This window comes from Triturus cristatus, chromosome 1_1, assembly GCF_964204655.1.
Source record: "Triturus cristatus chromosome 1_1, aTriCri1.1, whole genome shotgun sequence".
Lineage (NCBI taxonomy): Eukaryota > Metazoa > Chordata > Amphibia > Caudata > Salamandridae > Triturus > Triturus cristatus.
This window is the reverse complement of record NC_140579.1, coordinates 780,923,171-780,940,761: the sequence shown is the minus strand read 5'-3', so window position 1 is coordinate 780,940,761 and position 17,591 is coordinate 780,923,171.

The following is a 17,591-nucleotide window of genomic DNA, read 5'->3' as shown; positions in this document are numbered from 1 at the left end:
TGGATGCTTGTTTCAGGTTCAGGGAGGACCTGGCTTGGCAGTTCGGTCTGGACTGGTCCCATGAGGCACAGGGTCAAGCCTGATTTGCTTATGGCTGGGTCTAAATTGGGGTGGCATGGTGAACAAAAGAACAATGGATTTAACCCAGATCTCTTGACTGGGTGTGAATGTATGATTTATTCAGCATTCCGTGCATCAATTGTTTTCGTAGTACTTTCAGCTTAAGTGGGATGGGTATGCCCAGACGTGGGTCCCTTGCTCACTGTGCCACTGGATTCAAGCTAGCCTCTCTGATGAAGGGTAATACCCAGAAACCGGTCCCAGGATGCTTGTTTCCAGTCCAGGGAGGACCTGGCTTGGCAGTTCGGTCTGGACTGTTCCCATGAGGCACAGGGTCAAGCCTGATTTGCATATGGCTGGGTCTAAATTGGGGTGGCATGGTGAGTAAAAGAACGATGGATTTAATCCAGATCTCTTGACTGGGGGTGAATGTACGATTTATTCAGCATTCTGTCCATCATTTGTTTGCATAGCACTTTTCACCCTAGGTGGGATGTGTATGCCCAGACGCGAGTCCCTTGCTCACTGTGCCACTGGATTCAAGCTAGCCTTGCTGGTGAAGGGTAATACCCAGAAACCAGTCCCAGGATGCTTGTTCCCGGTCCAGGGAGGACCTGGCTTGGCAGTTCGGTCTGAACTGTTCCCATGAGGCACAGGGTCAAGCCTGATTTGCATATGGCTGGGTCTAAACTGGAGTGGCATGGTGAGCAAAAGAACAATAGATTTAACCCAGATCTCTTGACTGGGGGTGCATGTACGATTTATTCAGCATTCCGTCCATTATTTGTTTGCGTAGCACTTTTCTCCCTAAGTGGGATGGGTATGCCCAGACATGGGTCCCTTCCTCACCATGCCACTAGAGTCAAACTAGCCTGGCTGATGAAGGGTAATACCCAGAAACCGGTCCCAGAATGCTTGTTCCCAGTCCAGGGAGGACCTGGCTTATCAGTTCGGTCTGGACTGTTCCCATGATGCACCGGGTCAGGCCTAATTTGCATACGGCTGGGTCTAAACTGGGGTTGCATGGTGAGCAAAAGAACAATGGATTTAATCCAGCTCTCTTGACTGGTTGTGAATATACGATTTATTCAGCATTCCGTCCATCATTTGTTTGCATAGCACTTTTCACCCTAGGTGGGATGTGTATGCCCAGACGCAAGTCCCTTGCTCACTGTGCCACTGGATTCAAGCTAGCCTGGCTGATGAAGGGTAATACCCAGAAACCGGTCCCAGAATGCTTGTTCCCGGTCCAGGGAGGACCTGGCTTGGCAGTTCGGTCTGGACTGTTCCCATGAGGCACAGGGTCAAGCCTGATTTGCATATGGCTGGGTCTAAATTGGGTGGCATGGTGAGTAAAAGAACGATGGATTTAATCCAGACATCTTGACTGGGGGTGAATGTACGATTTATTCAGCATTCTGTCCATCATTTGTTTGCATAGCACTTTTCACCCTAGGTGGGATGTGTATGCCCAGACGTGAGTCCCTTGCTCACTGTGCCACTGGATTCAAGCTAGCCTTGCTGGTGAAGGGTAATACCCAGAAACCAGTCCCAGGATGCTTGTTCCCGGTCCAGGGAGGACCTGGCTTGGCAGTTCGGTCTGAACTGTTGCCATGAGGCACAGGGTCAAGCCTGATTTGCATATGGCTGGGTCTAAACTGGAGTGGCATGGTGAGCAAAAGAACAATAGATTTAACCCAGATCTCTTGACTGGGGGTGCATGTACGATTTATTCAGCATTCCGTCCATTATTTGTTTGCGTAGCACTTTTCTCCCTAAGTGGGATGGGTATGCCCAGACATGGGTCCCTTCCTCACCATGCCACTAGAGTCAAACTAGCCTGGCTGATGAAGGGTAATACCCAGAAACCGGTCCCAGAATGCTTGTTCCCGGTCCATGGAGGACCTGGCTTATCAGTTCGGTCTGGACTGTTCCCATGATGCACCGGGTCAGGCCTAATTTGCATACGGCTGGGTCTAAACTGGGGTTGCATGGTAGGCAAAAGAACAATGGATTTAATCCAGCTCTCTTGACTGGCGGTGAATATACGATTTATTCAGCATTCCGTCCATCATTTGTTTGCATAGCACTTTCCACCCTAAGTGGGATGGGTATGCCCAGATGTGTGTCCGTTGCTCACTGTGCCACTGGATTCAAGCAAGCCTGGCTGATGAAGGGTAATACTCAGAAACCAGTCCCAGGATGCTTGTTCCCGGTCCAGGGAGGACCTGGTTTCGCAGTTCGGCCTGGACTGTTTCCATGAGGCACAGGGTCAAGCCTGATTTGCATATGGCTGTGTCTAAACTGGGTGGCATGGTGAGCAAAAGACTGATGGATTTAACCCAGATCTCTTGTCCGGGGGTGAATGTATGGTTTATTCAGCATTCCCTCCATCATTTGTTTGCATAGCACTTTTCACCCTAATTATGATGGGTATGCCCATACATGGGTCCCTTCCTCACCGTGCCACTGGATTCAAGCTAGCCTGGCTGATGAAGAGTAATACCCACAAATGGGTCCTAGGATGCTTGTTCCCGGTCCAGGGATGACCTGGCTTATCAGTTCGGTCTAGACTGTTCCCATGAGGCACAGGGTCAAGCCTGATTTGCCTACGGCTGGGTCTAAACTGGGGTGGCATGGTGAGCAAATGAACAATGGATTTAATTCAGCTCTCTTGACTGGCGGTGAATATACGATTTATTCAGCATTCCTTCCATCATTTGTTTGAGTAGCACGTTTCATCCTAAATGGGATGGGTATGCCCAGACGTGGGTCCCTTTCTCACTGCGCTACTGTGTTCAAGCTAGCCTGGCTGATGAAGGGTAATACCCAGAAACTGGTCCCTGGATGCTTGTTTCAGGTTCAGGGAGGACCTGGCTTGGCAGTTCGGTCTGGACTGGTCCCATGAGGCACAGGGTCAAGCCTGATTTGCTTATGGCTGGGTCTAAATTGGGGTGGCATGGTGAACAAAAGAACAATGGATTTAACCCAGATCTCTTGACTGGGTGTGAATGTATGATTTATTCAGCATTCCGTGCATCAATTGTTTTCGTAGTACTTTCAGCTTAAGTGGGATGGGTATGCCCAGACGTGGGTCCCTTGCTCACTGTGCCACTGGATTCAAGCTAGCCTCTCTGATGAAGGGTAATACCCAGAAACCGGTCCCAGGATGCTTGTTTCCAGTCCAGGGAGGACCTGGCTTGGCAGTTCGGTCTGGACTGTTCCCATGAGGCACAGGGTCAAGCCTGATTTGCATATGGCTGGGTCTAAATTGGGGTGGCATGGTGAGTAAAAGAACGATGGATTTAATCCAGATCTCTTGACTGGGGGTGAATGTACGATTTATTCAGCATTCTGTCCATCATTTGTTTGCATAGCACTTTTCACCCTAGGTGGGATGTGTATGCCCAGACGCGAGTCCCTTGCTCACTGTGCCACTGGATTCAAGCTAGCCTTGCTGGTGAAGGGTAATACCCAGAAACCAGTCCCAGGATGCTTGTTCCCGGTCCAGGGAGGACCTGGCTTGGCAGTTCGGTCTGAACTGTTCCCATGAGGCACAGGGTCAAGCCTGATTTGCATATGGCTGGGTCTAAACTGGAGTGGCATGGTGAGCAAAAGAACAATAGATTTAACCCAGATCTCTTGACTGGGGGTGCATGTACGATTTATTCAGCATTCCGTCCATTATTTGTTTGCGTAGCACTTTTCTCCCTAAGTGGGATGGGTATGCCCAGACATGGGTCCCTTCCTCACCATGCCACTAGAGTCAAACTAGCCTGGCTGATGAAGGGTAATACCCAGAAACCGGTCCCAGAATGCTTGTTCCCAGTCCAGGGAGGACCTGGCTTATCAGTTCGGTCTGGACTGTTCCCATGATGCACCGGGTCAGGCCTAATTTGCATACGGCTGGGTCTAAACTGGGGTTGCATGGTGAGCAAAAGAACAATGGATTTAATCCAGCTCTCTTGACTGGTTGTGAATATACGATTTATTCAGCATTCCGTCCATCATTTGTTTGCATAGCACTTTTCACCCTAGGTGGGATGTGTATGCCCAGACGCGAGTCCCTTGCTCACTGTGCCACTGGATTCAAGCTAGCCTGGCTGATGAAGGGTAATACCCAGAAACCGGTCCCAGAATGCTTGTTCCCGGTCCAGGGAGGACCTGGCTTGGCAGTTCGGTCTGGACTGTTCCCATGAGGCACATGGTCAAGCCTGATTTGCATATGCTGGGTCTAAATTGGGGTGGCATGGTGAGTAAAAGAACGATGGATTTAATCCAGATCTCTTGACTGGGGGTGAATGTACGATTTATTCAGCATTCTGCCCATCATTTGTTTACATAGCACTTTTCACCCTAGGTTGGATGTGTATGCCCAGACGCGAGTCCCTTGCTCACTGTGCCACTGGATTCAAGCTAGCCTTGCTGATAAAGGGTAATACCCAGAAACCAGTCCCAGGATGCTTGTTCCCGGTCCAGGGAGGACCTGGCTTGGCAGTTCGGTCTGAACTGTTCCCTTGAGGCACAGGGTCAAGCCTGATTTGCATATGGCTGGGTCTAAACTGGAGTGGCATGGTGAGCAAAAGAACAATAGATTTAACCCAGATCTCTTGACTGGGGGTGCATGTACGATTTATTCAGCATTCCATCCATTATTTGTTTGCGTAGCACTTTTCTCCCTAAGTGGGATGGGTATGCCCAGACATGGGTCCCTTCCTCACCATGCCACTAGAGTCAAACTAGCCTGGCTGATGAAGAGTAATTCCCAGAAACCGGTCCCAGAATGCTTGTTCCCAGTCCAGGGAGGACCTGGCTTATCAGTTCGGTCTGGACTGTTCCCATGATGCACTGGGTCAGGCCTAATTTGCATACGGCTGGGTCTAAACTGGGGTTGCATGTTGAGCAAAAGAACAATGGATTTAATCCAGCTCTCTTGACTGGCGGTGAATATACGATTTATTCAGCATTCCGTCCATAATTTGTTTGCATAGCACTTTTCACCCTAAGTGGGATGGGTATGCCCAGATGTGTGTCCCTTGCTCACTGTGCCACTGGATTCAAGCAAGCCTGGCTGATGAAGGGTAATACCCACAAATGGGTCCTAGGATGCTTGTTCCCGGTCCAGGGATGACCTGGCTTATCAGTTCGGTCTAGACTGTTCCCATGAGGCACAGGGTCAAGTCTGATTTGCATACGGCTGGGTCTAAACTGGGGTTGCATGTTGAGCAAAAGAACAATGGATTTAATTCAGCTCTCTTGACTGGCGGTGAATATACGATTTATTCAGCATTCCTTCCATCATTTGTTTGAGTAGCACGTTTCATCCTAAATGGGATGGGTATGCCCAGACGTGGGTCCCTTTCTCACTGCGCTACTGTGTTCAAGCTAGCCTGGCTGATGAAGGGTAATACCCAGAAACTGGTCCCTGGATGCTTGTTTCAGGTTCAGGGAGGACCTGGCTTGGCAGTTCGGTCTGGACTGGTCCCATGAGGCACATGGTCCAGCTTGATTTGCATATGGCTGCTTCTAAACCGGGGTAGCATGGTGAGCAAAAGAACGAGAGATTTAACCCAGATCTCTTGACTGGGGGTGAACATAGGATTTATTCAGCATTCCGTCCCTCATTTGTTTGCGTAACACTTTTCACCCTAAGTGGGATGGGTATGCCCAGACGTAGGTCCCTTGCTCACTGTGCCACTGGATTCAAGCTAGCCTGGCTGATGAAGGGTAATACACAGAAACCGGTACAAGTATACTTGTTTCGGGACAAGGGAGTACCTGGCTTGGCAGTTCGGTCTGGACTGTTCCCATGAGGCACAGGGTCAAGCCTGATTTGCATATGGCTGAGTCTAAATTGGGGTGGCATGGTGAACAAAAGAACAATGGATTTAACCCAGATCTCTTGACTGGGTGTGAATGTATGATTTATTCAGCATTCCGTCCATCAATTGTTTTCGTAGTACTTTCAGCTTAAGTGGGATGGGTATGCCCAGACGTGGGTCCCTTGCTCACTGTGCCACTGGATTCAAGCTAGCCTGGCTGATGAAGGGTAATACCCAGAAACCGGTCCCAGGATGCTTGTTTCCAGTCCAGGGAGGACCTGGCTTGGCAGTTCGGTCTGGACTGTTCCCATGAGGCACAGGGTCAAGCCTGATTTGCATATGGCTGGGTCTAAATTGGGTGGCATGGTGAGTAAAAGAACGATGGATTTAATCCAGACATCTTGACTGGGGGTGAATGTACGATTTATTCAGCATTCTGTCCATCATTTGTTTGCATAGCACTTTTCACCCTAGGTGGGATGTGTATGCCCAGACGTGAGTCCCTTGCTCACTGTGCCACTGGATTCAAGCTAGCCTTGGTGGTGAAGGGTAATACCCAGAAACCAGTCCCAGGATGCTTGTTCCCGGTCCAGGGAGGACCTGGCTTGGCAGTTCGGTCTGAACTGTTGCCATGAGGCACAGGGTCAAGCCTGATTTGCATATGGCTGGGTCTAAACTGGAGTGGCATGGTGAGCAAAAGAACAATAGATTTAACCCAGATCTCTTGACTGGGGGTGCATGTACGATTTATTCAGCATTCCGTCCATTATTTGTTTGCGTAGCACTTTTCTCCCTAAGTGGGATGGGTATGCCCAGACATGGGTCCCTTCCTCACCATGCCACTAGAGTCAAACTAGCCTGGCTGATGAAGGGTAATACCCAGAAACCGGTCCCAGAATGCTTGTTCCCGGTCCATGGAGGACCTGGCTTATCAGTTCGGTCTGGACTGTTCCCATGATGCACCGGGTCAGGCCTAATTTGCATACGGCTGGGTCTAAACTGGGGTTGCATGGTAGGCAAAAGAACAATGGATTTAATCCAGCTCTCTTGACTGGCGGTGAATATACGATTTATTCAGCATTCCGTCCATCATTTGTTTGCATAGCACTTTCCACCCTAAGTGGGATGGGTATGCCCAGATGTGTGTCCGTTGCTCACTGTGCCACTGGATTCAAGCAAGCCTGGCTGATGAAGGGTAATACTCAGAAACCAGTCCCAGGATGCTTGTTCCCGGTCCAGGGAGGACCTGGTTTCGCAGTTCGGCCTGGACTGTTTCCATGAGGCACAGGGTCAAGCCTGATTTGCATATGGCTGTGTCTAAACTGGGTGGCATGGTGAGCAAAAGACTGATGGATTTAACCCAGATCTCTTGTCCGGGGGTGAATGTATGGTTTATTCAGCATTCCCTCCATCATTTGTTTGCATAGCACTTTTCACCCTAATTATGATGGGTATGCCCATACATGGGTCCCTTCCTCACCGTGCCACTGGATTCAAGCTAGCCTGGCTGATGAAGAGTAATACCCACAAATGGGTCCTAGGATGCTTGTTCCCGGTCCAGGGATGACCTGGCTTATCAGTTCGGTCTAGACTGTTCCCATGAGGCACAGGGTCAAGCCTGATTTGCCTACGGCTGGGTCTAAACTGGGGTGGCATGGTGAGCAAATGAACAATGGATTTAATTCAGCTCTCTTGACTGGCGGTGAATATACGATTTATTCAGCATTCCTTCCATCATTTGTTTGAGTAGCACGTTTCATCCTAAATGGGATGGGTATGCCCAGACGTGGGTCCCTTTCTCACTGCGCTACTGTGTTCAAGCTAGCCTGGCTGATGAAGGGTAATACCCAGAAACTGGTCCCTGGATGCTTGTTTCAGGTTCAGGGAGGACCTGGCTTGGCAGTTCGGTCTGGACTGGTCCCATGAGGCACAGGGTCAAGCCTGATTTGCTTATGGCTGGGTCTAAATTGGGGTGGCATGGTGAACAAAAGAACAATGGATTTAACCCAGATCTCTTGACTGGGTGTGAATGTATGATTTATTCAGCATTCCGTGCATCAATTGTTTTCGTAGTACTTTCAGCTTAAGTGGGATGGGTATGCCCAGACGTGGGTCCCTTGCTCACTGTGCCACTGGATTCAAGCTAGCCTCTCTGATGAAGGGTAATACCCAGAAACCGGTCCCAGGATGCTTGTTTCCAGTCCAGGGAGGACCTGGCTTGGCAGTTCGGTCTGGACTGTTCCCATGAGGCACAGGGTCAAGCCTGATTTGCATATGGCTGGGTCTAAATTGGGGTGGCATGGTGAGTAAAAGAACGATGGATTTAATCCAGATCTCTTGACTGGGGGTGAATGTACGATTTATTCAGCATTCTGTCCATCATTTGTTTGCATAGCACTTTTCACCCTAGGTGGGATGTGTATGCCCAGACGCGAGTCCCTTGCTCACTGTGCCACTGGATTCAAGCTAGCCTTGCTGGTGAAGGGTAATACCCAGAAACCAGTCCCAGGATGCTTGTTCCCGGTCCAGGGAGGACCTGGCTTGGCAGTTCGGTCTGAACTGTTCCCATGAGGCACAGGGTCAAGCCTGATTTGCATATGGCTGGGTCTAAACTGGAGTGGCATGGTGAGCAAAAGAACAATAGATTTAACCCAGATCTCTTGACTGGGGGTGCATGTACGATTTATTCAGCATTCCGTCCATTATTTGTTTGCGTAGCACTTTTCTCCCTAAGTGGGATGGGTATGCCCAGACATGGGTCCCTTCCTCACCATGCCACTAGAGTCAAACTAGCCTGGCTGATGAAGGGTAATACCCAGAAACCGGTCCCAGAATGCTTGTTCCCAGTCCAGGGAGGACCTGGCTTATCAGTTCGGTCTGGACTGTTCCCATGATGCACCGGGTCAGGCCTAATTTGCATACGGCTGGGTCTAAACTGGGGTTGCATGGTGAGCAAAAGAACAATGGATTTAATCCAGCTCTCTTGACTGGTTGTGAATATACGATTTATTCAGCATTCCGTCCATCATTTGTTTGCATAGCACTTTTCACCCTAGGTGGGATGTGTATGCCCAGACGCGAGTCCCTTGCTCACTGTGCCACTGGATTCAAGCTAGCCTGGCTGATGAAGGGTAATACCCAGAAACCGGTCCCAGAATGCTTGTTCCCGGTCCAGGGAGGACCTGGCTTGGCAGTTCGGTCTGGACTGTTCCCATGAGGCACAGGGTCAAGCCTGATTTGCATATGGCTGGGTCTAAATTGGGTGGCATGGTGAGTAAAAGAACGATGGATTTAATCCAGACATCTTGACTGGGGGTGAATGTACGATTTATTCAGCATTCTGTCCATCATTTGTTTGCATAGCACTTTTCACCCTAGGTGGGATGTGTATGCCCAGACGTGAGTCCCTTGCTCACTGTGCCACTGGATTCAAGCTAGCCTTGGTGGTGAAGGGTAATACCCAGAAACCAGTCCCAGGATGCTTGTTCCCGGTCCAGGGAGGACCTGGCTTGGCAGTTCGGTCTGAACTGTTGCCATGAGGCACAGGGTCAAGCCTGATTTGCATATGGCTGGGTCTAAACTGGAGTGGCATGGTGAGCAAAAGAACAATAGATTTAACCCAGATCTCTTGACTGGGGGTGCATGTACGATTTATTCAGCATTCCGTCCATTATTTGTTTGCGTAGCACTTTTCTCCCTAAGTGGGATGGGTATGCCCAGACATGGGTCCCTTCCTCACCATGCCACTAGAGTCAAACTAGCCTGGCTGATGAAGGGTAATACCCAGAAACCGGTCCCAGAATGCTTGTTCCCGGTCCATGGAGGACCTGGCTTATCAGTTCGGTCTGGACTGTTCCCATGATGCACCGGGTCAGGCCTAATTTGCATACGGCTGGGTCTAAACTGGGGTTGCATGGTAGGCAAAAGAACAATGGATTTAATCCAGCTCTCTTGACTGGCGGTGAATATACGATTTATTCAGCATTCCGTCCATCATTTGTTTGCATAGCACTTTCCACCCTAAGTGGGATGGGTATGCCCAGATGTGTGTCCGTTGCTCACTGTGCCACTGGATTCAAGCAAGCCTGGCTGATGAAGGGTAATACTCAGAAACCAGTCCCAGGATGCTTGTTCCCGGTCCAGGGAGGACCTGGTTTCGCAGTTCGGCCTGGACTGTTTCCATGAGGCACAGGGTCAAGCCTGATTTGCATATGGCTGTGTCTAAACTGGGTGGCATGGTGAGCAAAAGACTGATGGATTTAACCCAGATCTCTTGTCCGGGGGTGAATGTATGGTTTATTCAGCATTCCCTCCATCATTTGTTTGCATAGCACTTTTCACCCTAATTATGATGGGTATGCCCATACATGGGTCCCTTCCTCACCGTGCCACTGGATTCAAGCTAGCCTGGCTGATGAAGAGTAATACCCACAAATGGGTCCTAGGATGCTTGTTCCCGGTCCAGGGATGACCTGGCTTATCAGTTCGGTCTAGACTGTTCCCATGAGGCACAGGGTCAAGCCTGATTTGCCTACGGCTGGGTCTAAACTGGGGTGGCATGGTGAGCAAATGAACAATGGATTTAATTCAGCTCTCTTGACTGGCGGTGAATATACGATTTATTCAGCATTCCTTCCATCATTTGTTTGAGTAGCACGTTTCATCCTAAATGGGATGGGTATGCCCAGACGTGGGTCCCTTTCTCACTGCGCTACTGTGTTCAAGCTAGCCTGGCTGATGAAGGGTAATACCCAGAAACTGGTCCCTGGATGCTTGTTTCAGGTTCAGGGAGGACCTGGCTTGGCAGTTCGGTCTGGACTGGTCCCATGAGGCACATGGTCCAGCTTGATTTGCCTATGGCTGGGTCTAAACCGGGGTGGCATGGTGAGTAAAAGAACGATGGATTTAATCCAGACCTCTTGACTGGGGGTGAATGTACGATTTATTCAGCATTCCGTCCCTCATTTGTTTGCGTAACACTTTTCACCCTAAGTGGGATGGGTATGCCCAGACGTAGGTCCCTTGCTCACTGTGCCACTGGATTCAAGCTAGCCTGGCTGATGAAGGGTAATACCCAGAAACCGGTCCCAGGATGCTTGTTTCCAGTCCAGGGAGGACCTGGCTTGGCAGTTCGGTCTGGACTGTTCCCATGAGGCACATGGTCAAGCCTGATTTGCATATGCTGGGTCTAAATTGGGGTGGCATGGTGAGTAAAAGAACGATGGATTTAATCCAGATCTCTTGACTGGGGGTGAATGTACGATTTATTCAGCATTCTGTCCATCATTTGTTTACATAGCACTTTTCACCCTAGGTTGGATGTGTATTCCCAGACGCGAGTCCCTTGCTCACTGTGCCACTGGATTCAAGCTAGCCTGGCTGATGAAGGGTAATACCCAGAAACCGGTCCCAGGATGCTTGTTTCCAGTCCAGGGAGGACCTGGCTTGGCAGTTCGGTCTGGACTGTTCCTATGAGGCACAGGGTCAAGCCTGATTTGCATATGGCTGGGTCTAAACTGGAGTGGCATGGTGAGCAAAAGAACAATAGATTTAACCCAGATCTCTTGACTGGGGGTGCATGTACGATTTATTCAGCATTCCATCCATTATTTGTTTGCGTAGCACTTTTCTCCCTAAGTGGGATGGGTATGCCCAGACATGGGTCCCTTCCTCACCATGCCACTAGAGTCAAACTAGCCTGGCTGATGAAGAGTAATACCCAGAAACCAGTCCCAGAATGCTTGTTCCCAGTCCAGGGAGGACCTGGCTTATCAGTTCGGTCTGGACTGTTCCCATGATGCACTGGGTCAGGCCTAATTTGCATACGGCTGGGTCTAAACTGGGGTTGCATGTTGAGCAAAAGAACAATGGATTTAATCCAGCTCTCTTGACTGGCGGTCAAATATACGATTTATTCAGCATTCCGTCCATAATTTGTTTGCATAATACTTTTCACCCTAAGTGGGATGGGTATGCCCAGATGTGTGTCCCTTGCTCACTGTGCCACTGGATTCAAGCAAGCCTGGCTGATGAAGGGTAATACCCACAAATGGGTCCTAGGATGCTTGTTCCCGGTCCAGGGATGACCTGGCTTATCAGTTCGGTCTAGACTGTTCCCATGAGGCACAGGGTCAAGTCTGATTTGCATACGGCTGGGTCTAAACTGGGGTTGCATGTTGAGCAAAAGAACAATGGATTTAATTCAGCTCTCTTGACTGGCGGTGAATATACGATTTATTCAGCATTCCTTCCATCATTTGTTTGAGTAGCACGTTTCATCCTAAATGGGATGGGTATGCCCAGACGTGGGTCCCTTTCTCACTGCGCTACTGTGTTCAAGCTAGCCTGGCTGATGAAGGGTAATACCCAGAAACTGGTCCCTGGATGCTTGTTTCAGGTTCAGGGAGGACCTGGCTTGGCAGTTCGGTCTGGACTGGTCCCATGAGGCACATGGTCCAGCTTGATTTGCATATGGCTGGGTCTAAACCGGGGTGGCATGGTGAGCAAAAGAACGAGAGATTTAACCCAGATCTCTTGACTGGGGGTGAACATAGGATTTATTCAGCATTCCGTCCCTCATTTGTTTGCGTAACACTTTTCACCCTAAGTGGGATGGGTATGCCCAGACGTAGGTCCCTTGCTCACTGTGCCACTGGATTCAAGCTAGCCTGGCTGATGAAGGGTAATACACAGAAACCGGTACAAGTATGCTTGTTTCGGGACAAGGGAGTACCTGGCTTGGCAGTTCGGTCTGGACTGTTCCCATGAGGCACAGGGTCAAGCCTGATTTGCATATGGCTGGGTCTAAATTGGGGTGGCATGGTGAACAAAAGAACAATGGATTTAACCCAGATCTCTTGACTGGGTGTGAATGTATGATTTATTCAGCATTCCGTCCATCAATTGTTTTCGTAGTACTTTCAGCTTAAGTGGGATGGGTATGCCCAGACGTGGGTCCCTTGCTCACTGTGCCACTGGATTCAAGCTAGCCTGGCTGATGAAGGGTAATACCCAGAAACCGGTCCCAGGATGCTTGTTTCCAGTCCAGGGAGGACCTGGCTTGGCAGTTCGGTCTGGACTGTTCCCATGAGGCACAGGGTCAAGCCTGATTTGCATATGGCTGGGTCTAAATTGGGGTGGCATGGTGAGTAAAAGAACGATGGATTTAATCCAGACATCTTGACTGGGGGTGAATGTACGATTTATTCAGCATTCTGTCCATCATTTGTTTGCATAGCACTTTTCACCCTAGGTGGGATGTGTATGCCCAGACGCGAGTCCCTTGCTCACTGTGCCACTGGATTCAAGCTAGCCTTGCTGGTGAAGGGTAATACCCAGAAACCAGTCCCAGGATGCTTGTTCCCGGTCCAGGGAGGACCTGGCTTGGCAGTTCGGTCTGAACTGTTGCCATGAGGCACAGGGTCAAGCCTGATTTGCATATGGCTGGGTCTAAACTGGAGTGGCATGGTGAGCAAAAGAACAATAGATTTAACCCAGATCTCTTGACTGGGGGTGCATGTACGATTTATTCAGCATTCCGTCCATTATTTGTTTGCGTAGCACTTTTCTCCCTAAGTGGGATGGGTATGCCCAGACATGGGTCCCTTCCTCACCATGCCACTAGAGTCAAACTAGCCTGGCTGATGAAGGGTAATACCCAGAAACCGGTCCCAGAATGCTTGTTCCCGGTCCATGGAGGACCTGGCTTATCAGTTCGGTCTGGACTGTTCCCATGATGCACCGGGTCAGGCCTAATTTGCATACGGCTGGGTCTAAACTGGGGTTGCATGGTGAGCAAAAGAACAATGGATTTAATCCAGCTCTCTTGACTGGCGGTGAATATACGATTTATTCAGCATTCCGTCCATCATTTGTTTGCATAGCACTTTCCACCCTAAGTGGGATGGGTATGCCCAGATGTGTGTCCGTTGCTCACTGTGCCACTGGATTCAAGCAAGCCTGGCTGATGAAGGGTAATACTCAGAAACCAGTCCCAGGATGCTTGTTCCCGGTCCAGGGAGGACCTGGTTTCGCAGTTCGGCCTGGACTGTTTCCATGAGGCACAGGGTCAAGCCTGATTTGCATATGGCTGTGTCTAAACTGGGTGGCATGGTGAGCAAAAGACTGATGGATTTAACCCAGATCTCTTGTCCGGGGGTGAATGTATGGTTTATTCATCATTCCCTCCATCATTTGTTTGCATAGCACTTTTCACCCTAATTGGGATGGGTATGCCCATACATGGATCCCTTCCTCACCGTGCCACTGGATTCAAGCTAGCCTGGCTGATGAAGAGTAATACCCACAAATGGGTCCTAGGATGCTTGTTCCCGGTCCAGGGATGACCTGGCTTATCAGTTCGGTCTAGACTGTTCCCATGAGGCACAGGGTCAAGCCTGATTTGCCTACGGCTGGGTCTAAACTGGGGTGGCATGGTGAGCAAATGAACAATGGATTTAATTCAGCTCTCTTGACTGGCGGTGAATATACGATTTATTCAGCATTCCTTCCATCATTTGTTTGAGTAGCACGTTTCATCCTAAATGGGATGGGTATGCCCAGACGTGGGTCCCTTTCTCACTGCGCTACTGTGTTCAAGCTAGCCTGGCTGATGAAGGGTAATACCCAGAAACTGGTCCCTGGATGCTTGTTTCAGGTTCAGGGAGGACCTGGCTTGGCAGTTCGGTCTGGACTGGTCCCATGAGGCACATGGTCCAGCTTGATTTGCATATGGCTGGGTCTAAACCGGGGTGGCATGGTGAGTAAAAGAACGATGGATTTAATCCAGACCTCTTGACTGGGGGTGAATGTACGATTTATTCAGCATTCCGTCCCTCATTTGTTTGCGTAACACTTTTCACCCTAAGTGGGATGGGTATGCCCAGACGTAGGTCCCTTGCTCACTGTGCCACTGGATTCAAGCTAGCCTGGCTGATGAAGGGTAATACCCAGAAACCGGTCCCAGGATGCTTGTTTCCAGTCCAGGGAGGACCTGGCTTGGCAGTTCGGTCTGGACTGTTCCCATGAGGCACAGGGTCAAGCCTGATTTGCATATGGCTGGGTCTAAATTGGGGTGGCATGGTGAGTAAAAGAACGATGGATTTAATCCAGACCTCTTGACTGGGGGTGAATGTACGATTTATTCAGCATTCTGTCCATCATTTGTTTGCATAGCACTTTTCACCCTAGGTGGGATGTGTGTGCCCAGACGCGAGTCCCTTGCTCACTGTGCCACTGGATTCAAGCTAGCCTTGCTGGTGAAGGGTAATACCCAGAAACCAGTCCCAGGATGCTTGTTCCCGGTCCAGGGAGGACCTGGCTTGGCAGTTCGGTCTGAACTGTTCCCATGAGGCACAGGGTCAAGCCTGATTTGCATATGGCTGGGTCTAAAGTGGAGTGGCATGGTGAGCAAAAGAACAATAGATTTAACCCAGATCTCTTGACTGGGGGTGCATGTATGATTTATTCAGCATTCCGTCCATTATTTGTTTGCGTAGCACTTTTCTCCCTAAGTGGGATGGGTATGCCCAGATGTGTGTCCGTTGCTTACTGTGCCACTGGATTCAAGCAAGCCTGGCTGATGAAGGGTAATACTCAGAAACCAGTCCCAGGATGCTTGTTCCCGGTCCAGGGAGGACCTGGTTTCGCAGTTCGGTCTGGACTGTTTCCATGAGGCACAGGGTCAAGCCTGATTTGCATATGGCTGTGTCTAAACTGGGTGGCATGGTGAGCAAAAGACTGATGGATTTAACCCAGATCTCTTGTCCGGGGGTGAATGTATGGTTTATTCAGCATTCCCTCCATCATTTGTTTGCATAGCACTTTTCACCCTAATTGGGATGGGTATGCCCATACATGGGTCCCTTCCTCACCGTGCCACTGGATTCAAGCTAGCCTGGCTGATGAAGGGTAATACCCACAAATGGGTCCTAGGATGCTTGTTCCCGGTCCAGGGATGACCTGGCTTATCAGTTCGGTCTAGACTGTTCCCATGAGGCACAGGGTCAAGCCTGATTTGCATACGGCTGAGTCTAATCTGGGGTGGCATGGTGAGCAAATGAACAATGGATTTAATTCAGCTCTCATGACTGGCGGTGAATATACGATTTATTCAGCATTCCTTCCATCATTTGTTTGAGTAGCACGTTTCATCCTAAATGGGATGGGTATGCCCAGACATGGGTCCCTTTCTCACTGCGCTACTGTGTTCAAGCTAGCCTGGCTGATGAAGGGTAATACCCAGAAACTGGTCCCTGGATGCTTGTTTCAGGTTCACGGAGGACCTGGCTTGGCAGTTCGGTCTGGACTGGTCCTATGAGGCACATGGTCCAGCTTGATTTGCATATGGCTGGGTCTAAACCGGGGTGGCATGGTGAGCAAAAGAACGAGATTTAACCCAGATCTCTTGACTGGGGGTGAACGTAGGATTTATTCAGCATTCCGTCCCTCATTTGTTTGCGTAACACTTTTCACCCTAAGTGGGATGGGTATGCCCAGACGTAGGTCCCTTGCTCACTGTGCCACTGGATTCAAGCTAGCCTGGCTGATGAAGGGTAATACACAGAAACCGGTACTAGGATGCTTGTTTCGGGACAAGGGAGTACATGGCTTGGCAGTTCGGTCTGGACTGTTCCCATGAGGCACAGGGTCAAGCCTGATTTGCATATGGCTGGGTCTAAATTGGGGTGGCATGGTGAACAAAAGAACAATGGATTTAACCCAGATCTCTTGACTGGGTGTGAATGTATGATTTATTCAGCATTCCGTCCATCAATTGTTTTCGTAGTACTTTCAGCCTAAGTGGGATGGGTATGCCCAGACGTGGGTCCCTTGCACACTGTGCCACTGGATTGAAGATAGCCTGGCTGATGAAGGGTAATAACAAGAAACCGGTCCCAGGATGCTTGTTTCTGGTCCAGGGCGGACCTGGCTTGGCAGTTCGGTCTGGACTGTTTCCAGGAGGCACCGGGTCAAGACTGATTTGCATATGGCTGGGTCCAAACTGGGCTGGCATGGTGAGCAAAAGAACAATGGATTTAACCCAGATCTCTTGACTGGGGATGAATGTATGATTTATTCAGCACTCCATCCATCATTTGTTTGCTTAGCACTTTTCACCCTAAGTGGGATGGGTATGCCCAGACGTGGGTTCCTTGCTCACTGCACCACTGGATTCAAGTTAGCTTGGCTGATGAATGGTAATACACAGAAACCGGTCCCAGGATGCTTGTTTCCGGTCCAGGGAGGACCTGGCCTGGCAGTTCGGTCTAGACTTCCCATGAGGCACAGGGTTAATACTGATTTGCTTATGGCTGGGTCTAAACTGGGGTGGCATGGTGAGCAAAAGAACAATGGATTGAACCTAGATCTCTTGACTGGGGGTGGATGTATGATTTATTCAGCATTCCTTCCAACATTTGTTTGCATAGCACTTTTCACCTTAAGTGGGATGGGTATGCTCAGACATGGGTCCCTTCCTCACCGTGCCACTAGAGTCAAACTAGCCTGGCTGATGAAGGGTAATACCCAGAAACCGGTCCCAGAACGCTTGTTCCCTGTCCAGGGAGGACCTGGCTTATCAGTTCGGTCTGGGCTGTTCCCATGAGGCACAAGGTCAAGACTGATGTGCCTATGGCTGGGTCTAAACTGGGGTGGTATTTTCAGCGAAAGAACGATGGATTTAAACCAGATCTTTTGACGGGGGTGAAT